Raw genomic sequence first — 25,000 nt, 5'->3', positions numbered from 1 at the left:
CATTTAATATTAATTATAGGAATTTGGGGAGGAGCATGGAAAGGATAGAGGCAGAATAGACTGAAGGGAAGGAGCAATTGAATGGCAACAGTCTCTTGCTGCAGTAGGAAATAGAGCAGCCAGATGAGCCCCGTCTCTTCGATCAGTGATAGGAGTTTATCTGGATCACATACCAGCTGCTCTGATAGCTGAAAACCTTCATGTGCTGCAGACAGTAACCGTTTCTCTGTGTATTCCCGAGGGGGTTGTTGGAGATTGCTGAGTCCAGTTAGCAAATAATAGGGTGTCTAAAAGATGAGGAAAACCGTGTTGATTGGAAAACAGGGGCATGGAAAGCCCCTGTTTAGTTGGGTTCTGGTGTATCTCAACATATTCAACCGATCACGTTGGAAGCACTGTAGTAAGTCCAACTTTAGCCTAGACTTCTGTCTCAATTAGGTGCCAATAGAGGGTGCCAAGGCAGAGGAGTATAAAGTGGGCAATCACTTCAAGGTACTGCCTGAAATCTCCTGCAGGATTTCTGGAGAAACATGTGTGACAAGCTAAAGGGTGTAAGGCAAAAATCCCAATGATTCCAGTGATCAAAAGGATACCAACTGTTGTCCCTTGGCCCCTTTTGTTGTACTGTTTCCCTTTGCTTTCTGCTGCTTTTCATTTGCATCAGGGCACTTTGCATCGGGATGCATCAATTTGCAGCTCTCTTCTCTTTGTGGTCTTGTTTATTCTTTGTCCAAGTACTTCTAGTGCTCTGTCTGTTTGAAGGCTTCTAAAAAGCCTAACTGTGCTTAGGCCCAGTTGTCAAGGTGGATTTAAGGACCATCAGCCACTCAAGCCTTCGCATGACACTAGAGGATTTTGTCAGGTTATAGTCCATGGTTGCAGTGTCCTGGGGCTTAGAACATCTCTGGCCTCTAGATGAGGAAAGAAAAGGTGTAATGAAGAGCGTCAGCTGGCTTGTCCAGGTGACTAAACACCCAGGGAACCTGACATTGCACACAGACTGCCTCTAGATGTTCAAAAAGTGTAAATGATGGGAATGACAGTAAGTTTAACAGTACACATGGAATTTAGGATACATTGGTGCAATTACACTGACACATCTTCTGAGTGCAAAGAGCCTTCAGCACGTTACTACCTCAGGGTTTCAATGGGCTATTTGACAATGTTAGCCAAATACTCTGGAAGTGGCTGCCTTCCAACAGTCATGTCTTTCAGTTCTGATCTGAAAACGGGGCACTGAAGAGGGGGAAATGCTCTGGTCCAACATATTTAATACCCTGGATTTTCTTTTTTGAGTTTAGATCTCTTGGTGGCATCAGCTTATGCCTACCATGAAAAGCTTGTTTCTGTTGGAGTACAAAATGCTCTTCTCTGATACAGTTTATCTACGGAAAAAAGGGAGAAAAATTATTTATGTGCTTTCATTTAGTAACCTCACGCAACACAGATGTAAAAGATACATGACATTTTGTTCCACGGCCAGTCTGTGTGCCTTGTGGGCCTGATGTCAAGCAAAGGGAGGTGTGAGCAGCTGAACTGGGCTGGCACAGAGCAAAGGGGGAGAATATGTCCAAATGCGGTAGTATCTTGTCTCAGGCTCATCTCTTGTATGCTTGAATTAATGCAGTCCTATCAGTTTCAGCTGTTGCTTCTGCCGCTCATGTGAACACTGCATTGGAGTCCCATTTCTTTTCTCCAAATTGTGATAAAAAGCTGATAGGAGATTTAATTTCCAGAAGGGGACACCCAGGCAGGCATCAGGATGCTAGCTGTTGAGTAGATTAATGTGGGAAGGTTTCCTATCAGATGGTTAGAGTCTCTATTGCAGATAAGCAATTTTTCATAAAACAAAACACCACCACCACCACCACCCCCCCCCAAACCCGAAACATATAAATGCCCTTTTACTGATGAAGCATCTTGGTGATGTTCCTTTTAAGTAGGATGAACATGAAGGGTATTTCATCTGACCTTTAAATTGCCTCCATTTTATCAGTTCCATTTTATCAGCAGCTATTTGAAGAATGAGCCCCTACTTGGAATTAACAAATTCCTTCATCACAGGAATTGGATGCAGGACTGTGAATAGCCCAGCCAGAGTGTGTTTTTCCAGAAGAGATCACATCTGGAGCAGGGGAGTACTGATGTGTAATAATATATAGAAATGGTACTAGTAGGGCTGGTTTTGCCCTGATTTGCCCAAGTTCCTTGTAGTATAAAGTTCATCAAGAGATGCAGTGGCTTAAAATCCTAATCCTTTCTTCTCTCTGTACCGCAGACATGCAGGGACAGGAGATGGGCTATCTTCTTAACACCCAAAAATGAAAGAATAACTTCCTAAATTCTGGAGATAGAAATCATATAATGAGGTCTGTGAAGAGGTTGGATCTGGGGATTGGTAGGGAATGACACTGGAGATCTTTGTTTTCTATAGTGCCTAGTGTTGATTGACTTCTTTTACATCCTACCAAGGCTGTCCTTTGCAGTAAAGTTGGCTGAATGTAGGAGGAAAGGCAAGCAGCCAAGTGTAGCACTTGCAGTGAAGTGGTTTCCTGGAGAGGAGCATGTGGTGTGCAGGGGATCTCATCCTCTCAAGCTTTGATCTGCCTCTCTTTGGCACCATTTCTGGGACATAAACAGACCCCAGGAAACATTATGGCTTTGCCACTACCCTCATACAACAGATCGTACCCAAGCCATTGTGGTAAATGCAGTTTTAATTTCATGGAGAGATGGTGTCCAGGGGATGAAATGGTGCAGAGGAACTTTCAAGGATGAAATCTACTTGTCTGGTCACAGCAGAGCTAGGACACGTTTTCTGCTTTGCACTGATGTTGAATTTTGGTGGTCTGTTAAGTGACAGCTCTTTGGAATCATTGGATACAAAAATGATATGAGAGGTTAGCATGAGTTTCCAGCACAAATTTGCTTTATATTTAGTTGAATGCTTTTCCTGATGGACCCTTTGTTGTGAGATTAATTACTGGTGTATGCAAGGAGAGATGGTTTTTGTTATATAGACTGTGCTTTGTCACATCAGTTCCTGGCAGCCCCATCTACGTTCAAGTTAAGCTTTTTGTTTTTCAGTTGCGCTATCGGAAAACTCCAGAGTAAATTGTGGTCATAATGCCACATGTTTTCTTTCACAGTCATTTCCAGATTGGTCTATATACCTGCATAGCAAGATGTCACCCCTCTGGTTGTCCCTCCTGCCTTGGGTTCCCTTAGGCCTGCTTTAAACCATGCTACTTTTGGATTTGATGAGGAAGATGGATCTTTATAATGGAGAAATATCCTGTTGGTAGTAGTTAATCTCCTTGTTAAAAAAAAAAAGAAAAGAAAAAAGCCCCATTTCATCTTCTAATTTAATGATAAATTGCAGTGATTCATTGGGGAAGGAAGGTTTATTAATAGAAGAGGATAATAAATGGGCTGCAGAGAGATATGAGAAAACGATTGTGTCAAATAACGGACTTAAGGCAAAAAAATGTAGAGTGTGAAGTCAGAACTGAAATCCTCAGAATCATTGTTATCTTTTTGAACCCCACACCTCATCACAAGGACCGTATCTCCTTACCTCAGACTTACTATTTTAGGTTAAATTTATACTTCAAATGACCCAAAAAGAGAAATACCCAGAGATCCCCTGTATGCTCTTCAGGTCAGTGGGCATATCTCCAGACCCAGAACAGGCATGAAAATACTGAGAGGAACTGAAACTATCTATGCATTTGCATTAAATTTGTAGATTTTTTTCTGACAAAACTCCCACCTGTAAGTTGAAAAACAAAATACTTTTTTCTTTTTTTTTTTGCTATGGAAAAATTGAATGAATCTGGAATTCCTGGGTCGGATATCCATGTTGTAGAGACAGTGCAGGCAAAGTCACCCACGTAGTGATTTCCCTCTAGTACCTTTTGAAGTAGGATTCTTCTTAGATTCAGGTTAATAATAACTATCAAGTTTAACATCTGTCCCTGCAAATGCTGGTTAAATTTGCTTTGGACAAAAATCGGGGTGAGATTTTCACAAAGTCACTGACAAAGTCTTTGTTTGGAAATTTTGCTCAGGTATGAAGACACGGTTCTTATTTTTCCAAATTGAAAGAAAAAATGAATCTGTGTTTCCCCTTTTCAGGCAGGGCTTTTATTGAACAAGGGACAGGCAGAGGCTGTTAATCTTTTGAGAACATCTACCCCTTCAAGACATTTTCTTTACTCAGGAGAGACTGAGGTGGAACACTTTTCCTCTAGGCCACTTTAAAGATTTAATTTGGCGGATAAATGAGATTCTTTAAAGTTCTGTTTTGGTGAACAAAAACCAAATTTTTATAATATTTTTGTGCTGTCTTTGTCCTGTTTGGACCAGCAGCTAAACTGGCTCCCCAGCATTCAGCCACTTTCCAAACCCCAGAGCTGATTCTCATCAGGCAGGCAGCATTTCTGTCTGTGAGCTGATGAGGGATCCTCCTGGTGTTAGTTAACAAACAGTTATTGACCATGATTGCTTTCCGTCTCCTTTGACAGAAGGAAAAGGTTGGGAAGTGCGCAGTACTCTGCATCTCCCTTGAAGAAGAGGAGAAGATGGGTCAGGGAGGCATCACCTGCTGCAGCATGGGAAAGCTGCTGATGTGTGTGATGCTATTTAAGGAATGGGATTAGAAGAAGGGAGGGAGAGGGAAAATCCCTCTATTAGTGAACTCATTAGTGCTGGGGAAAGTCAAACCTAATTGCTCTTCAGAAAAGCACTGTGTAGCTGGATTTATTATTCTATATAATTAGGACCAAAACAGAATGGAGTGTGGTACAAGCAGGGGCTGAGAGAGAAAAAGTGGCCTATTCAAAGCTGAATTACTCAAGTTGAAAAGTGACATTTGCACAGAGGGAATAAGATCACAAAGCTATTACCTCACCTAAAGAGCCTGTGCTTTTCTTGCAGCTGTTGTAGTTCAGAACCACTGGGAGGGAGAAGGTTTAAAGGAATCTGAGCAGGACGGATGAGAGGAATAATGCCTGGGCATGTTTGTATGCTGACGCTTAGATTGCACTTGTATGTGCATCTCAGCAGTGTAGGTCCATCTTCATTGAGTCATGGTCCTAGCAGCAACAGTAGCTCTGGGAACCATTTGAAGCTGGCAGACGTCAGTGTTGAATACCCTCAGTGGAAAAAGAGTCTTGTGTGGAAGTGATCTCAAGCTTCAGCTGCAGCTATGCTGAATATCACATTGTTTTCTAGACAGACCCTTCTCTGCTGGACTTCAGCTGAGTGTTTAGTGTCCTGTAATGACTGCCCTGGTATGGAGCAGCAAGGAGAGGAGCAGAACCACCCACAGCAGGGAACATGTGTTTGAGTTTCATTTGCCTGAGTTGAGGAGTCTTGGAAGAGCTGCCAACAAAGTTGTCCTTTGCAGAAAGTGATGCAGAAAGGAGAAAAAGTGGTTTCCCCAGGGACAAATCACCATTTAGTCTCATGCCCAGAAGAGTCTCTGAAGACTGAACTAGTTGCAAAAGCTTTCATCTCTGCTTCTTCAAACACAGCCTGGAGGGTTTTCTTTGAGAAAAGGGGCTTTTTGGTGTGTTTCTTTCAAGTGGCAGGAGTTGTGTGTTTGAGCTGCAGGTGCCCAGCTTGGAGTTTGAGCAGAGCATGTTTGGAGTGTGTTTGTTAGGCACAGGGTTATTCAAAACCCCCTGAGCAGAGAGGAAATATCAGAGATATTTAAGGCTTCTATGTGCCAGGATGTGGACTGGACATCAAAACCACAACGCAACTTGACCTGTTTTCATCAAAGAAGTGTAAGTCTCTCTGAGGAGTTTCACAGCTGGCTTTTAAAGTGACCTTTTCTTTAAAATGTAAATTATTGATAACAGTATAATCAGCTTAGTTTAGTTTAAGTCATCTTGAGTTTAGCAGCGCCTGTTTAAAATGCATTTAAAGCAAGTAAGATGAAACTTAAGCCAATATTCTTCCTCTTCTCCTACATCTCCCATCGGTATGTAGTTGTGTTCTTTGTCTTGCAAATCTAGCTCACACTACCCTTCTGGCAATTTCTAACCATCCTTTGCATGTTTACTTCTAACATGTTTACTTCTCCATGGAGCCCCAGCCCAATGGCCAGCCGTTGGTTTAGCAGTTTGAAAGCTCTGCAAACTCTCCCTGGTGTGTTTGAACATCAGTGGATGACCTGAGGCTGGTTTGAAATCATCCTGCTCTGGTCCTCTCTTTTCCTTGGTGATCCTACAGTAGTTATTTTGAGCCAGAAAAAGGTCCAGCTGTGAAATGCTGGTCTCCAACAGTATCCGAAACGGATGCTTTTGGATGAATTGAGAGATCAGGGCAAGGGTTTACAGCAGTTTGCAGTTCGGAAGCTGCTTGAGCAAGATGCAATATCTTTGTTTTGGTGGGATTATTTTTTTTTTTTTCCTAATCTTGTCCAGTTGCTTTCTGAATCCTGGAAAACATTTCACATCCTGAACCTCCTGTGGCAGCCATCTTCATGGTTTAACAAAGTGCCATGTGGAGATTCTGCTCTGGTCTGCTTTGAAACTGCCACTTCCTTGTCTGATACCACTGTGCTGGGAGAGATGGTGAACAATTTCCTTCTTTACATTGCTCAATATTATAAATGTCATGCTCTTGCTCTGCTAGTTCTTTTCTGAGTGCTAGGCTGCTTAGGTATTTCCTGTGCAGAGGCTCAGGAGGCTTAGCAAGATTGTAGAAAGTGTGTTGAAAAACATGGCTTGGGAGTTCTCTTGTCCTCTGTTCCCTCCTCTTCTGGAGCCCTCTCACCAGGAGGCGGCTGCTGTCTGAGCTGCAGAGAGCCTGTGTGGCAGCAACTGGCTCTGACGGAGGAGTTGGAAGGAACAGGGGAAAGTTCTATCCAGATGTCACATTGTTCTGCATGGGGGGAGGGAAGGGAATGTCTCTGTTCAGCAGGATGAACACAGTTATCTCCCAGCCCATTAAAGCTTGGTTTCCCATGAAATGCCAGACACATGTATGCACTTGTTCAGTCACTCATGCCTGGAAAGGAGCAAAGTTTTCACTCTGCTCTCCCTGGCATTTTGACCTGATTTGACACAGTCACTACGGCTCGTGGGTCTTTATGGATAAAATAAATATCTGTGAAGCGCTCAATTAGCTCTGTGTTTTCCACTTGTATAGCTCCCGTTGCTGTCACAGCTGAATTCCTTCCACAGCATCTGACACAGCCCCCTTACATCTCTCGTATCATTCAGAAAAGACCCACAGAGGCCTGAAGCCCACTGCAGGAAATGCTAGAGGTGTGGCAGAAGTTGCCTTTTTCACAAAATAATTTTTCCAGGGATGGAGAATATGATTGTGGCATAAAAAAGTCTTCTACCTCACTTCTTCGGGTGCATCAAGTCTCCCAAGACCCAGCCTGGTAACTGGAGAGTGCCTTTGAAAGCTCCACATGATGGAGATACTCCTCACCTCAAAGAAACATTCTGGTAGCAGGTATCAACTTCAACATAGATGTTGGTATGCAGTTGGGTTCCTTCAGCGCTACTCAAATAATAGATTTTCTCAGCATATAAATGCGAGAAATTGTGCAGGATTCTGAAGATAGTGACACAACTTCAAAGGGATTGACAAAACCTCTGCTATAACCAGGCTATATGTGCAACAGAAATAAAGTCATAAACCTTGTTGCTCTTCCTAGTGAAGTTGGCTTCCTGGCCTCTCATCCACTGAACCTGACTGTATGAAGAGGAACATACAGCTCAGTGCTTCTTCTGTTGCACTACTTGGAGACACTGGCCTGTCTGTGAATGTAAATATGGGAGAATTTACTCTGTCAGATGGTGTCAATGCTGCATGTACTTCCCTATGATGCTGTTTCTCTGAATATGCCTGTGCTGCAGCATAGATAGGTTTAAATTAACTTACTTGGATCTTGGTGGCTGTTGGACATCTTGCAGTGGTTTGATGCTAGTCTCTGTGCTGCTGCATTAACAGGACTGCTGCATGATAGCTTGCATGTTATGGTGCCTTTCTAAGTGCCTCTACCCTGTGGCAGTGAATAGGACTGTAGTGAATGTTCACTCTCTGCCAGAGCACAAGCTTGTCGTAGTCAGGACTGTGTAGCAAAGCTGCGCAGATGTAACCCAAGTTCTTGTGATTCCCCACAGCATGGGTAATGGTAGCATTGAAGCATGAATAGGTATGCCAGGGTCCTTACAGGAGTTCCCTTGCACATGCTTGAAACTGTCTTTACTGTCCTCAGATAGGTTTAATCCTCTGGTGTATAGGACAGACAGGTTGTACCTGCAGCTTGGGAGTTGCAAATGATGTATGTCATACTCAAGGACACGTCTGTGGAATGGTCTCTGTGCTAACCAGGTGGTGCTTGGTGGAGAAAGTCTTTCAATTTGTGCATCCCTGGCATTTTTAGGCTTGAGAGATGGAAACCCTTCCCTAGTGCATTGGTTGACTCTAACACCTTGAGCTTGCAGTTCAGTTCTTTCACAGGGCATCTGCTCAGCAAATGCATAAGCAAGGAAAAGCTTTCTGTCTCTGCTTATCAGCTACTTAATGTTAAGAGGACTTGGTGAGATTGAGTTGGCATGGTGGTGGACACATCTTTCTGTTTGTGGATGTGACTGTGCCGCAGGGAGCTGCTGAGCAGGAGGCTTGACAGACTGATTGCAGCATTGTAGAACTCACCTGGTGCTCTGCAGAGGCACCACTGCAGGGTTTGGGTGCAGCACTAGCTCAGATGTCTGTCTGGTCCCAGGAGAAGGATACAACTTCCTCCAGCTTCTCTCTTTCCCTCCTCTCCATCCTTGGTTTAACACAAAACTCCTAATCAATTTGGTCTCTGAAGTCATGTCTCTCTGTAGCACTGAGCTGTTTCCAGAGATGCTCTGAGAGTACAGTGGCAGGGGAGAAGGGAGACGAGTTTCTTATTGATAATAGCTATCAGTAACTCTACAAATATCCCAACCTCTGGGGATGTGCCTGAGCTGATGGTTTTCATTGGTCCAGTTCCTGTGCAATGCTCAAAAATTGACAGGAGAGTGGTGCAGAAAATGTCTTTCTCCTATAGGAAAGCAGAGCATGACTCAGTAATTTCTTGTATTTTCTTTAAGAAGAATGGTGTTAAGAACTGATTTATACAAAAAGAAAGGAAGAAGAAAGAAAATCCCAGTGCAATACAAACAAAGCTAAATTCCTCACGTTATGAGATGATTGCCCAGACTAGTGGGGCAGGGGACAGAAGCAGTTGGGTGCTGAACTTTTGTAGAGCTGAATGTCTATCAGGCAACTGTAACTTTTGTTCTTGGGTTTACTGGGTCAAGCATCCAGAGAGGCCACGTTGCAGTAGTCAAGGGGCTTGTTCACTCTCTGGAAAGCAAGGATTTGCAGCTCAAGGCAGTGCACCAGAAATGAGTGTGAACCAACACTTGGAGCCTTGTAGTAAAGTAGTAAAGGCAGGGTTGCCACACAGTCCTATGCAAAGGAATTGTAAGGGATAGAGTGGGATGGCAGGAAATTTGTAGTGATGATGTGATAATGTAGAGAGGGAGAAGGTGATTGAGCTCTGAATGCTTTGATTTTCTTTAGGAACAGATGCATTTTGTATCTTTGGGTACCAGACAGGACCCTGAGTTAAACTTCTGCCCAATACTGTGTGAGAGTTATTTTCTAATCAAGTTCCTAATGCAGCCCATCGGAGCCTAATAAACACAGATTCTCTTCACTCTCCATTCACATATGACCTATTACCTTGTCCTCCTGGGAATTCAACAGGTAGAGGAGTGCTTCGTGCTGGAGGGGCACTTGTGTACATAATAAAAGTAGGGATAAAACGAGCGTGTAGAGTTAAATCATGACAATATAAAGAACAAATTTAGTTCTCAATTTGTAGACGTAAGCATTTTAAAAGAATAAATTGATGAATGTCCAAATTGTTACAGTATCCCCTTAAGTTTTATACAGACCCCTGAATTTTTTGCAAACTGTTCTTTTTGGCTGGATCTTCTGTTATCCATTATTCTTGATGTTTGAGGGGCCATTTAAAGTCCATGGTATCATTAGTGAATCTAGTCTGGAAGAAATCCAGACTAAATTATGTCTGGGCTATTATGAAGATTGTGAAAGAAATTAGGCATTTCAGACAGCTTCATGCTAGCAGTGCTTCTGAAACTATCTGGGTGCATTTGCAAGCTTTTTGCTGTCTGTGACTAGCTCTGTGGAAAAAAGGCATTTCTGTGCATGTTTGTGGATGCTGTTCAATAGCACAATATTTTTAGACAAGTCTCTGCTCTTACTCTAATTTGTGAATGTTCCCTTTCTTTTTTCCTCTTTATTTTTTTTTTTCCTTGAATCTATAATTCCAAGGATTACTTGCAACATGTGTTAAAAGCTCCTTCCCTGCTCTGTTGCAGTGGAAACAGACACATTAATGCACTCATTAATAATCTCCATCAGGACGCTACCCAGGGAGGAGATCTTTGTGCTCTGAGTTAACATGTCTGTGGCTACCTCTGCCAAGTGGACATCCATTATTTTCTCACCTCACCCACAGAAATGACTCCCTTGACAGAGGCACTTTGCTATACCACAGTGCCCCAAGACTGCAGAATATCATTATAATCTGACTGCCAGAAGTGCTTTGCCAGCATATGGTATTAGAGCCAAGATGTTTTATTACCGCTTGCTTTTTGCTTTCTTCAGAGAAAATGGTGTGGCTTATACTGTCAGTTCAGTTAACTTTCTCATCTGAGCTCTTTCGCTTGTGCTTTGCTTTGAGAAAGGGAACAGAGGGAAAAACTCTGATTTAGCCCTAGTGCTTTCATTCCATGAAAGTGAAATGTACAGCCCTGTTAGTCTGCTGGAAAATTGATTAAAGAAGACAAGCCTTTGAACTTGGTTTCAAACAAGAGGTGGTTGTAATAACTTTAATCTTCTTCTTTCTATTTCCCTTTGTGAAGGAGGGAGGAACCACATTTACCTCTTTGTCACAGTGAAAATGAGGGATGTAGGTGGCCTGCATCCAAGCAGCAGCAGTGGCAGATCCTCTTTGTACCTCTCAAAATTGCATATGGTCATTTTGTGTTGCTTACTGAAACGTAAAACAAGCCCACATTCCTTCGTGGACTTCTGGTCTGGTTAAGGGTGAGCAACAGAAATGACACTACAACTGTGCCACAGGATCGTGGCTTATGAACTCCATCTTCCAACTACAGTGAATACCATTTCCCTGTTATTTCCCAACCCATCCTGTTTGCTGCTGATGTAAGAACACCTAAATGACTATACAGAGACAGCTTGCAGGTCTGTTCATGCAGGGGACTGTCTGTGGTCAGCAATAAACAATGAAAAAAAGAAAAAACGTTTATGAAACTGGATATATAGATAGTGAGCTTTCTTAGGTTCTGTAGAAGCAAATGTCAAATCCCTGTGGCCAAATGTCTCTGTACTTTTACAGGCTTATGCAGATACACAAAATTCCAGTTTTGACAAAATCCTCTTTTAAAGAAAAGAAAAAATATTGAAATGCATCCTTGATCATTAGGGTAAATACATGTGAATTTATCTTCATGGTTGTAAAAGATTGCTTTAAAAAGCAGCTTTTCCTTACAGCCCCCTGGCCTATGGGACACTTACGAGAGCCCCCTGGTTTGCGAGACTTAAGTTCAGTCCTTTGGCTGAATAGGTTCAAACCTGCTTTAATTGTTTTACAGAAAACTTCCCTACTGATGAGGTTGTAGGCAGAGTTTTTGTGTGTGCAAATGAAGGCAAGAACTCCTACTTCGGTAATTGTACTTCATGTGTAATACTTATATATTCAACAAGGGAAAGAGCATGTCTCTACCCTGTGTAGGGTAGTCCTGCATATTCTGAGCAGCTCAGATATCACATTTGGTGAGCAAGAGCCTTGGGGAATTTGTGGTTTGAAGTGTTTTTGAGAAAGGTGGATTCAAATACTATCAGGTAGAAGAGGGAACTGAATCCCAGTCCTTTGCCTGCAGTCTAGGACATGAAAGAAAATGATGTTATCTTATTATCTAATGTCTGCAGCCTTTAATGCCTGCCTAAAGCATATGGCTCGAATCAGTTGTAACCTGATAGACTGTGTCCACTGTTGTTTAGTTCTTTCCTTTCATGATTTTTTTTTAATTCAGGGGTGTGCCCAATGAATTTAGTGTTTGTACTTGCTGAGATACTGAGAATTACTTAACTCTATGCAATTGTTAAGGCTCAGTTGCATTGATCAAGGCATTTTTCGCTGATTACATAATGAGATTCGACATTCTACTTTTCCTTGTTCTGCACTGAATATTTTTCTTCCTCAAAATGAATTCAGATAAACGATAAGCATGGGTATGGAATGATAAATATATCTTACTTCTTGGATACTCTGCAGAGATCCTTTCCTACCAGATTTTTTGTGCAAGCAATACAGGCAGGAAGACATAGTCAGAAAATAGCATCAGTGGTGGTAGTTATGTGGAGCTACTCTGTTTTATACTGGTTTAGATTGGGGGTCTTTAGTCAAACTCTCTTGACATTACTATTGTAAGAAATTTATTTAGAACAATTATGCCATATTTTACTCTCCATAGATCCGAGTCAGACTTCTTCCATTGATGAAAACAACCATGTCCCCTAGTTTTCAGCTCAGCAGATATGCCTTCATAGTTGGAAATGAAATTATCTAGGTTTTTGAAATACATTTTCCCTACACTTAAGAACTGCCTAACAGGTTGTTTATGGAAAATCAGTTCCAGTTATAAAAGCAGAATGGAATAAACTATCTTGTGTGTTTGGCTACAGGCATCAGAAAATCCAGTTAGAGAACTGGATTTTCTAGTTGCTTATTCAATGTTTGCCTTCACTATATTTAGCCACACTTTGCAAAATAATAGCTTCATGTACTCTCTCTGCCAACAATATTAATATTTCAGCATTACATAGCTAAACCAGACTTCTTTATTTGTTTCAGTGCTAATTCTCTGTGTGCAGGTAAATACTGTCCTTAGCTTTGCAGTGCTCTGGAGTGATTGTATTTTGGCTTGGTTCAGATTTAATCTCGGCTGAATTCATCAATGGAAGGAATTTATGTTTTTGCTTTTCAATCATAGGCACATCACAAACACACTTTGGGTTACAAGCAAACTACCGACTTGTCGAATGGCAACATGATAGTTCTCCCAAACTTAGATTGAGGAAAGTATAAGTGGAATAGGCATTATCAAAGTCTGCATGTAAATTTGTACCCATGATGATAAAATATATTAAGCTTTCTTTTATTGCCTATAGTTCAGCTGGCCATTTTGCTGTGCAATAATGACTTTTGGTAGCATGAAACGTTTCTAGGAGATCCCAAAACTAAATCCCACAGATGTTTGTAAAGCAGGGCTGTGAAAACGCAGATCCTAGGTCATGGTCTGCAAGATAATGGCACTTCCCTTGCCTCTTGTGAAACATTATTTCTATCTTTCTGTTCGCTTTATCCTTACTTAAGCCAACCACTGATCTTCTGTGTCTACATTTTCTTAACTCGGTGGTGTCCCCTTTCCCTCCTAGTTAAAACAGCTGATGTTTTTGAAGCCTTTTCTATGCCAGGTTTCTGGGTGTCATTTGGATATATCAAGTCCAGCCCCTGCAATGCAGGCTCCTTAAACTGGAGGGTCAGAGTGGTGCAGCAGCCCTGAATGCAGCAGAGTTCAGGAAATTAAGGAGTCCTTTCTTTTCCAAACATGGGAGCAACATTAAATTATCCATAGTGTATTCAGATGAAACTCTGCCTATCAGTCATTAGTGGTGGCATGGGAAGTAGACATTACAGAACAGCCAGAGGCAGTAACAAATTCAGTAGGTAGTTGATTTCACTTGTACATGAGGAGATGGATGCTGGGGATCTGCATTTATTGCCTCCTTCCACATGGATCTGATAATTTACCTTTTTGTTTGGTTTTTTTTTTTTTGTAATTTCCTTTGCCACAAGAACTTACCAGTGAAGAGTTCTGTGCGTTAAAAGGTTGGTTTTGTTTTTCCCTGAGCATCCTGCCCATGTTCAGTGCACACTGGTGAAGGCCACGACATAGGTTTGACATAATGAGGATAGAAATAGCTACAGCCTCTCACTTAGAAGGGGTTGGCTACCAGCATCATACGTAGGTCTTGTGCAAGAAGCAAGATGCAGGGAAACAGAGCAATGCTTTGTGAAGGCAAAACCATGTTCATTACCAGACCATACTGAACACAGAAACAGGCATGACTGATAAAGTTGAATAAGCCACACTGTCAAATAGAAAGATTATGTCTGGACTGCCTGGGATCAGGTGATGGGAAATTTATTCATATTTCAAGTTTCCATTTTAGACACTTCCCAGCACTGGGAATTTATTGCCATTATGCGACTGTTAGATTCCAAAATAATTTAGAGCTGCCCTTGGGATCAAAATGTTCTCAGATTTTGATTTCAATTATTTTTCCCTGGGACAAAAACATTTAACTTTTGAAGGAGCAATGCCAAGCTTGTACCTTTTATGAGTTAGTATATTTTTAGCTAAATCACAGCAGCTATACTGTCCTTTTATTTTCTCCTCATGTCAAATACAGGATTTTTCCTTCAAAAAGAATTTTTTAATAAAAGCCATTTCCCTTTATCAGTAAAGAATTAAGCCCCTTTGGGGATCCTTTGATTTCTTCAGTATACTAAAGGTAGGGCACAGGGGATTTTTAATTTCATGGTTTGTTTGGTATTTCGGAGGCAGTGAACACTAGTGGTTAGATCAGCTGATAGTGAATCAGAAATCACATGTTGCCATGCCAAGTCCTGTAAGTATTCTTTTGCCTTATTAACCCCTTTTCATAAGATTTTATTTGTACCCTACTTTAAAGTGGGGATAAATCCTCACAAATAGCAAAATAAGCTAGAACTCAGCAAAAGATTATATGTAGCTTAAAGTGCAAAAATGAAAGCAGATGGATGGGATTTCTTCTTGGAATGATGCTACTAAACTATTGCTCCAACTCCATCTTGTTCAAATCCACCCCAAGGATGGAGTGTTCTTTTTGAGGTTAACTGGGGACTCTCAGACTAGTCAAGTAGTCTCCTCCTCCTTATGAGGAAAAGCATCCTCTGCAAAGTGGGACACATGGATAAAGTGGTATTCTGGGACTGTCTGTTATACTGGCATTTGCCAAGTTGCACTTGCTTGCACATTGCTAGAAGAGATCAATTCTGGGCTGGGGATTTTCTTTTGTTCTAAAAATCATCTAAACACGATTCTGGTTGTTCAGTTGTTGGTTGTTTTGTGGTTTTTTGTGTGTTTGTTGTTGTTCCCCCCCCATCCTTTCTGAATGTAGTAGAATTGCAAAGGGAAGAATTGATGAATAATAATCAGTCACTAAAACCGCTTTCTTTCTTTCTATACTTCTGTAGACCCCATCCTGGAGATGGAGCTGTAGAAGTTAAGCAGCTCTGAATTTACAGGGAGTGTGATTTCATGCTGGATGAAATTGTCCATGATACCATGGACTGCTTTTAAAAACATCACTCTTCTCTGGGATAAGCATTCAAACTCTATCCTGACTGTTGCCAAGAGAAAGGAATTTTTAGATGCATAAAATTCATAAGTAGCATTAGTCAAAAGAGGGGCAACAATTTTATGAGGAACTTAATCTGAATTCTCAGAATTAAATTCTGGTGAAAATTTCTACAACATTTTGAGCAAGACAAATGCTACCTTAATGATTTTCATTTTCAGAAATAACATGTGCCAAACACAGCATAATAATAGAAGTTCAAAAACCAGGACTCTGAAAATGGTTTTAGCAGAAGTCTATAGAAATCCTACTGAAAAGAAGAAACAGGAAAATATAAAATGGGGCAGTTTCCCAGAAGAAAATTGCCACCTTTTAAGAGGCAATACCTATTCTGATGCATAAACTTATTCATAATTCAGAAATTATTTAGGCTTTTATTGCACTCCATTTTTTAACAACCAATTGACATTTAACTACCCTGTGATTACTAATGCATTTAATTAAGCACTCTATTTCTTCCTTACTTTAACAAAAGAATGCCGGATACAATAACAAAGCCATTTCATCTCCTTGTAGCAGGACTTGGTCTGTTTCTGCTGTATATAGAAAATCAAGTTTATTCAGTGCTCCTATGTGAAATGAAATACATAACAAATATTTACTTGGCTTTAAAGAAGTGATTTAAAAATTTCTGGTGCTTCCATCAGCACTCGGGGGGTTTGATTTGTGTCTGTCACTGACTTCATGCCATGAATTTCTAAGGATTTGTTCCCCCTTCTGTCTACATGTGAGGAAAATAAAGTTGTTGTTGTTGACTGTGTTGGAGAAGAGAAGACATCTTTATGTCTAGCCAATAATGCTCCTTGCTTGTTCCCAGTCTGACCAAGGTTACTGAGGTGATGAAAGACATGCTTTGAAATCATGGGCACAGTGACTGAGGTGTGTTGGGTGCGCTTCGCTCTGGAGCTATTCCATTTTATCTGGTTGGCGATGGGCAATCACCCAACGCTCTACCAGCTTTCGGAGGGGTTTGCATACCTCCATACCAGCCTTCTTAGCTCTGGCACAATAGCAGTGATACCAGCATTGGTCCCAGTTTTCGAACACACCTTTCGAACACACTATTGAAAAAGGAGGACCTTCAAGCCTGCAGATCCCCACGGACATGGAGGCTCAAACCTGAGCTCTTGCACTACAGAGTCTGCCCTCCAGGCCATCATGCTGCTAGCTGTGTGGTTGACACGCTGCTAATAGAGGCTTATGACTTCCAAATGAGACTAAGCAGTGGGAGCAGATGAGTGTTTCAACAACAAAGAGTCTCTTTTTATGCAAATATCCCAAGCAATAAAGAACAAAGAGAGGATCTCATCTGTCTCCTACCCTCTGAGAGTCTGGAAAGTGTAAGCAAATTGCTCCCCCATAGAAGGGAAGGCTTTTGTTTTCTTTCCTAGCAGTCACTGTGTGTTCTGCTACAAAATCGGGGGAGATGTGGTAAACAGGAGCCTTCCCTGGGAGGGAAGAGAAGCAAAGTAGGAGACAAGGCTAGGGTGGGCAGTGTAGTTCCTTTCAACCTTCTACCTTTTCCCCGTTCTTTGGTCGAAGCAGCACTTGATTTATTTGTTTGCTTGCTGTCTTGGACAAGGCTTGCTTGCCTCCAGAATTGGATGACTGTGTAACTGCAGCAAGAAACTTCCAAAATTCATAGCAAAAATGAGAATAGGAAAAAAATCGGGTTAAAAGGTATCTTCCATTGTGGGAGAGTCCTTTCCTTCTCCATTAAATTGGAATAGCCCCAGTGGAGGGTGAAAGCAAGTGAGCATCACAACAGAGCACAGAACTTCATCAGCCTTCATATGTTTGACAAAGACTTTCATGAGCAGTGTGACTAGCTTGTGCCCATGCTCAGGGTACAGGGTTAATTACACCTGATGAAGCATCCAAGTTGTCTTGAGTGGGAGGGTCTGTGATGGAAAAGCAATGAAAGCTGTCTGCAGGCAAATTAGTTTATAAACCAAGACCCTTCCTCTTGTTCTCTGAGGGGCACTGGCTCCCTCATTTCTTTTAGGACTGGTAGGAAACCAGTCTCTGAAGTGGTGAAAGGCTGGGCTGTTGCTGAAGAGTTGAGCCAGCATCCATGTGCGTGAAAAGTGAAAAAAATCTGTCTCTGTTGGGAATGTGCTGCTCTCCCTCTCACCATCCCTCCCTTCAGCTCTGGCAGGAGGAATTTTCTAGACTCTGCCCTGTTTATAGCTACTGGGTTTGGGGAACGAGGGCTAAAGATTCAGATTAAAAATAACCAGGAAACAGCAAAACTTTCTCCACCTGGGCATCTCCAGTCTGACACTGTTATTCCTCAAGGAAACTTTTATTCAAGCAGAGGACAGTGCTGTGAGTCAGTGCCCTTCCCACACTGCTGCTCTTCATTGGAAAACTCCCTGTACCTCCACCTGACAGAAAACCTTCTCTGTCTTGACAACAGCTGATTTATTTACCAGCTACAAACCCACCAATTCTGTTGATGGGAGAGGATAAGATTCTCTGTTAGAAAAGTGATAATGTAGAAAGATGTTTTTCTGGATAGAGAATGTTGAGGTTTTATTTTTGGGAAGGAGTAGGACAAAGTTGCTTTCATCGTTGCAGAGGAAGGTCCTGTGAACAGGCTGTTGGAATTTATGTGGCTCTTCAAGTGCTTCCAAACCTTCGGCATAGTGATGCTGGGGAATTTTCCATGTTGAAAGGTGTGTACCTGAACTGCAATTATGTGGGGGTGTTTTTGGAGTGAATGTTCTTGTTTACTGCCTGCTTGTAAAGTCTCTAGCACAATGGAATTCTCTGCCTAGCCAACATGAAGATGTTAGCTCTCTAATTATTCTTGCTGTTCTGCATGTGTGCACTGGAAATGCTGCTGGGGTGGGGGAAGAAATCAATCAGAGCTTCAGCAAAATCCATAGGCGGAGAGCTTCAGCGCTGCCGGTTCCCATGGGCATCCAAATGCCCCAGGCACCTTTGATAATCTCAGTTTGTAATTATTATCAGTAAACATTTTCCTGTTGGGAGCAGGTGAGTGTGGCTGCAAGGAACTGGCAGTTATCCAAGGAATCTATGACTCTTTATTATCATAGTAACTGTATCAGGGAATAGACAGTGTGGTTTCTTGTTGTGTTTCACAACTTCAGTGAGTGAAGCACAGGAAAGCTCAGAGTTCAACCAGAAAAAATCTGGTCATTTGGGAATTTGAATAAAAATGCTCCGTGTTTCAGGCTACTACCCTAACATACATCTTTCCTCTCTGTTGTCATGCATCAAGAGAGATGGATGATTTCAGTATGTCTCTTTCATGGGCAAATTGACATTTCAGTATTTTCCTCTCCAAATTGTTATGAAATAAATTCTGAAATTTTCTTGTAGAAAATTAAACATTTATTTTCCTTACAATAATTTTTTTTCTTAGCCTTTTTATATTAATCCATGGTATTTAAAAATGTGCTGTTGTTTCATTGTAATTTTAATTTACAATAAAACAATATTTAATGCAACCTTGTGCTTTGTCACAAACGATCATTTTCAACAAGAGTTTATTTGTAACTGATCTCATGATATGTCCATGTATAAAAGGAAAAGTGGAAGTAATAGAAACAAGTTCCTGTGTGATGTACTCTAGGTTGCCCTGCTCTTGCAGGGGGGTTGGACTAGATGATCTTTTGAGGTCCTTTCCAACTCTTGGGATTCTGTGATTCTGTGAAGTGGGATGTCCATGTTCCAAGATAATAATAAAAAAAAAAATGATCCCAAAGCACAAATTCCCAAAATATCCAGCATTGGTGTTCTTGATTGAAACTGATACAATATTACTGAAACAGAGAGATCGGTTTTGTGTAAATAGCTTTCCCAAAGTGAATCAATTGAGATCAGACTGTTGTAAAGTTGGCTGAGACCAGCTCCCACAAGGTAGATATAAAAAAGTAGCAGTAATATTTTTCTAACAACAGCCAGAGCCATTGGTATGCAAAAGATTTGAAACAGCAAAGGTGAACATAAACAGCAAACCCGGTATTAGTTTTCCTTTACCTTGTTCTGCCATCCTCTCACCCTGCAAACCACTTCCACAAAACCTCATCAGTTTTGATTTTGCAGCAATGAACCTGGCTGGAAAACAGAATGAAAATTAAGTTAATGTAACATAGGTAATTGTGTCCTACCTCGATCCCTTCCCTGTTCCCAGCACTGCAGTATCCAAGCGCCATCCAGGAGTGCAATGAATAGTGTGACTCACATCTGGCAGGTGTTTGTTCTCTCATTCCCTCCTCAGGGGAATATTACTTTCAGTTGAGTGATTTGTTAGGAATTCTTTTTAAATATGTGCACATGGGAGGCTAAATATTTGCTAGAAAAAGGCCAGGTAAAAAAAAATAACCCACAAAATTATCCCTCTAGCATGGAATAAAAATTTGGTTTGTGAGGATTATTATGTCTCGTGAGAGTTAATACCACAGTGATTAGGCAGAGCAGAGGGAAGCTGTTACCTACACACATGAGATGTTGCTGATCACAGATGCAGTGATCCCTTCAGGAGGCTATTAGGTAGCATGGGTGTGTGTCATTGAACTTGAAGATAAGGACTAAGGATCTAGACTAACAGAGAGAGAACTTGGACGTACTTGTGGTAGGCCAGCCCTACTGACAGGAGCTGCTTCATGAAGGTTGTGATGATTCAGTCATGATGTTAACAAAGAATAATCGGTTAACAGTCTCCTGCTGTTCTGGAAGCTCTTTAAGCCTCTTGCTGCCCACCTCAAGTCCTCTTGTCCCCTGTCCTCTGCCTTCATGCATCATTACTTTCCAGTGGCATCAGGCCATTGTAGTAAACAGCAATTTTTGTGTTCAAATCTGTTTGACTGTGGTTCAAGCTCTGCTGTTGTTTCAGGTCTTCCATGAACCGTTTCCACAGCAGGCCATGGCAGTGCACTGCTAGCAGATATAGGGGGCATTTTTAGAGTAATCCAAATGTTGGAATTAATGAGATGCAGGTATTAGGATTTGTCAATCTGGTTTAATATTCACCTATCTCTATTAGCCTAGCAGGGCACTGAATGGCCCTATTTACTAAAGCTGTGTTTATCTAGTAGGAAACACCAGGCTTGAGGGGAATTAGGCTGGGTTCAGATGTCCTTATGTCCAGTATGATTCATGTTGTTCAAATAAAACTCCTCCAAACACTCCAGTTGCCCCTAATCCTTTAACTGGAATTACAGCTGAATTGCAATGCAAAGTAGAAACACGACTTGTTCCTGCTGAAATGCCATGTCTAAAGGGCGTTCCAGGGCAACAAACATGGTGTGTTTATTGCCCTCTGCAGATTTTTTTGGTGTTACCGTATGTAGAGCTTTGTCCTCAGCAGCTGTTGACAGCTGTCTCCCTTTCAGGCACAGTAAGAGTCTTTCCTGTGGGACTTCTGCTTGTGCTCAGTGATCGTACCCCTGCTTTGCTGATTCTGCACCTATCCAGTGGAGCAGCCTTCCTGAGAAGAGCTTTCCTGTCTCTTTTCCATGTTTTCTAGAGGGAAAGCAAGGGAGTATAAGGGTTAGATAGAAATAGTTAGAAGGTATAGAATCATAGAGTAGTTAGGGTTGGAAAGGACCTTGAGATCATCCAATTCCAACCCCCCTGCCATGGGCAGGGACACCTCACATTACATCATGCCACCCAAGGCTTTGTCCAACCTGCCCTTGAACACCACCAGGGATGGAGCATTCACAGCCTCCCTGGACAACCCATTCCAGTGCCTCACCACCCTCACAGTAAGGAGTTTTTTCCTTATATCCAATCTAAACTTCCCCTGTGTAAGTTTTAACCCATTACCCCTTGTCCTGTCACTACAGTCCCTGATGAAGAGTCCATCCCCAGCATCCCTATGGGGCCCCTTCAGGTACTGGAAGGCTGCTATGAAGTCTCCACACAGCCTTGTCTTCTCCAGGCTGAACAGCCCCAACTTTCTCAGCCTGTGATGTTGACCATTTCACAGCTCTGTGCCTCATCATCCCTAGCTGTAAAATGGGAATAATATCTCCACTAAACTTTGGGGTTCAATTTGTGACTGTTCTCGACAGCAGAAGCTGCAGTAGAAATTTAACTCTTTTGAGTGTTCAGTTAATGAGCTGCTTGAAGAATTATCATTCTTCTGACGTGAGGTTTGCTCCACACCTGGGTTTTGTTGGGTTTTTTTTGTCCCTCATTCCTATGGCAAAAAAGACATTAGCAGGCACTTCAATCATTGCTTCCTTACACTGGTGTTTTGAGGGTAGAAACTGAGGAAATTGTTTCTGACAAATACATTGATTTCTTATAAGAAGTATAGGTTGGGTTAGTTAAGTGTTCATATGGAGCAAAGGGTTTTGTGGCTTGGGTAATGTATGTGGTCATTGTTGCTTACGTGAGGCTACAAAACAGATTGGGGCTATGCTTTTTTACTGGCTTCTAAATAAACTCATGCAGTAGACTCCCTTAGCAGTACAAGCTGTTCTTAAGGAAGCTTGTACCTGGACAGTGCAACCTTCAATAACAGGAAAATAATTAAATTCAGCAAGTTTGGGTATAAAAATATAATAAAAAAAATAGAAGTGAGCACTTTATTACGTAGCCCTCTTGCCTTCTCTTAGTGACCATCTGCTGGCTGCTCTTGTACTGAGCATCTGTCTGGCTCTTTGTACCATTCTGCCTCTGGTCCAGCGAGTTGTTGTCAGTTCCCAGGAGGCCTCCAGGCTCTGAAGCACTACTTGAAACTGCTGCGCTGGTTGAGTTGTTCATGGTATTGCTAAAATGAAGCTTCACAGCCTTAAAGGTCATAGGGAGCTCTTGGGAAGGGACAAGTAGCTGCTGTTCGTGCTGGGTTCTGTGAAGCACTGGACATCCAACTTTAAAGTGACTTTGACTTGCCCTAAAACAGAGTCTGTTTCCGTTGGATACAAAGTGGACAAAGCACAACTGTATGTGAGATTTTGGTTGCTGCTGTTTCTTGTAAGGCTGAGTGGTTTCCAGGCACTGGGGAAAGTGCTACTGCCTTTCTTTTTGCTCTGTGACTTCCATGCGTTCACACAGATACCTCTGTTTCTATCTAGCTTTCCCAGCAATTGGAAATAGGCTAGAAGGGAAACTAAACTCAGAATGCTTAACCTCAAATGCCCTGTCAATATGATACTTTTTGATAAAAGCCTTTACAGATGTTTTGAACAATAATCCATCTTTCTTCAGGCTACTGACTTTCCTATAAAGAGCAATGCAGAGCAGTGTCTTTCCTTTAGAAATCTGAGGCAGTGTAAACACCAGCCCCTGGGAGGACCTCATTCTCATCTAAGCGTGATGGTTTTCTGACTCATTTAAATTTATCCTAATTCAGCTTCATTGCTGTCCAGGGCTGCTACTCAAAATAAGACTTTTTCATAGGTGAAAGTGCCTAAATGCTGAACTGGCAAGAGGCAGACTTCTGTCAAATTTTGTAAAAAAATTATCATTCTATTTAAAATTCCACCTTAAAAATTAATAGGGGTTAACTTCGAGGTGATATTTCTCCATCAGGTGGCTTTTAGGTAAGGAGTTTCTTTTCTGTTTATTCTTTTCCCTCTCTTTCTGCAACATCCTGTGCAAACACCCTTTGAAATTCAGTGTGGCTGAGTAATATATAGTCATTAACTCTGCTTTCAGGCTTGCGGAGATCTTCACTGCTGAGGTCATAGTAGCCTTTCTGTGAGGGATCTAAATGTAATTTGTGACCGTTTAATGTGATTCATTTTCATGTCTTCAATATTTTTTAAAGGATGGTTTCACAATTTTCCGGTATTTCCTTTAGAGTGATTTTTTCCTTTGTTCTCTGTGAAGTTTATGATTTGCTGTATTGGAAAATGTGGTATTTCGCAGAGAGGCTGGTTTGCTCAGATTCTAAGTGTTTATCTGCATCTATTGACACTGAAGTGTCAAAAAAAGATGCAGGGTATTAGAAGTTATCTTCCTTGCACAACAAAGGTGACATATTGAGCGAGTTCTGGGGGCCCTTATGAACCCTTCTTGAGATCAGGGCACTGTGGCTTTCTTAGTCCTGTTATTCTCTTGACAGTTTCCTACCACTTCTCAGTTATTGCTCAGCTTGCCTCACTGGTGACATCGTATCAAGTTGCTGGTGAGCTGAGTGTGGAGTCAAGGGAAAAGAACATGTGTTCAAGGCTAGGTTGGATGAAGCCTTGGGTGGGATGGTTTAGTGTGAGGTGTCCCTGCCTATGGCAGGGGGGTTGGAACTAAATGATCTTGAGGTCCTTTCCAACCCTAACTATTCTATGATTCTATTCAAGTTTTATGATCTGGTTAAGCTGTCCCCAGATAGCAAAGCTCTTCTCCTCCTCCCTGGAAAAAGGGAAGAGGATGGAAGATAGAAGAAGCTGTGACAGCTGCAAAGCTGGGGGGTTTTCCAAAGGATTCTGAGAGAGATCAGCTGCTCTGAGTAAAGAGAGCAGAAGCTGAGAATAACTTTGCCATAAAACTGACTTAGTTCTGAGCACTACCATGACAAATTGTGACGCACTGCGATAAAACTTGTCATGTTTATTCCTCAGCATGTTTGCCTAGTAATGCACTGCTGTCTGTCCAGTCTCTGGCTTGGGTTTATTTTTTCCCATCACCCTTTCCTTGTTAGCAAAGGACCCACAACATCCATAAAACTTTTCTGAAACTAATTAGGGATTAGCCTAGGTCAGGGAGCATCTAGATCCATAGTCATGTACCCTGTGCAGTGAGAAGATGTTAGAAGTCGTCTTTGTTGATGGTTGCACAGGAAAGTAGTTGAGTCCCTGTCCCTGGAGGTGTTTTAAAGGTGTGTAAATGTGATTCGGGTATCTTTGAGATTCTTCTCTACTTTTCAAAAGTGGTTTAAATTGTCCGAAAGAATCTAAAAGGGGTTACTAACCTACATGTGCTCAACTGATGGCTTTATTAGGGAAAATATATGAAGGTGCCATTTTACCTGCTCAGCTGAGACATTGGCTTGTACTTGTGAGTCTGCTGTGTGGATATTTAAACAAAAATGTCCTGCTTTCGTTTCCTAGGCCCTCCCTCCTGCTGGTGCTGTTGACCTGGGTTCCTCGTGTGCTCCTCTGCACTCCACCACATTGCAAAATTTGACTTCTCTACTCTCTACTGTGTCTGATCACAGCCTTTTCCCATCCTTGGATGCTATCTTCAGTCCTGTCTGGTAAGTTTCCTTCCTTTCAGATTCAAATCCTTCTTAAAAATTCATAATACCTATGAAAATAAATAGGTAGATCCCAGAGAATTCCACTTTGGAAATGGTAAAAAAAAAATGGCTTTGCTCATTCATCATTTTTTTCATCAAATTGAAGGGAAGAAAAAAAAAAGAGTAAGAGAATTTTTATCTTCTTGTGCGTAAAGCTTGAAATAAGCTGAGATGCCTCACTTCAGTGCATTAAAAGTGTGG

The 25,000-nt window shown here is 41.7% G+C and overlaps 1 long non-coding RNA gene across 1 annotated transcript in view; it reads left to right on the top strand.

The window, feature by feature from the left end:
• LOC136019813 (uncharacterized) overlaps positions 1-25,000 on the top strand; it is a 161,306-nt gene that overhangs the window by 32,664 nt on the left and 103,642 nt on the right. Inside the window, exon 2 of the long non-coding RNA XR_010615072.1 lies at positions 24,612-24,757. This is a non-coding gene — a long non-coding RNA (uncharacterized LOC136019813). The remainder of the gene's footprint in view (positions 1-24,611; positions 24,758-25,000) is intronic.

The sequence above is a fragment of the Lathamus discolor genome, chromosome 10 (assembly GCF_037157495.1).
Source record: "Lathamus discolor isolate bLatDis1 chromosome 10, bLatDis1.hap1, whole genome shotgun sequence".
Classification (NCBI taxonomy): Eukaryota; Metazoa; Chordata; class Aves; order Psittaciformes; family Psittacidae; genus Lathamus; species Lathamus discolor.
This window is presented reverse-complemented; position numbering and strand designations above follow the sequence as displayed.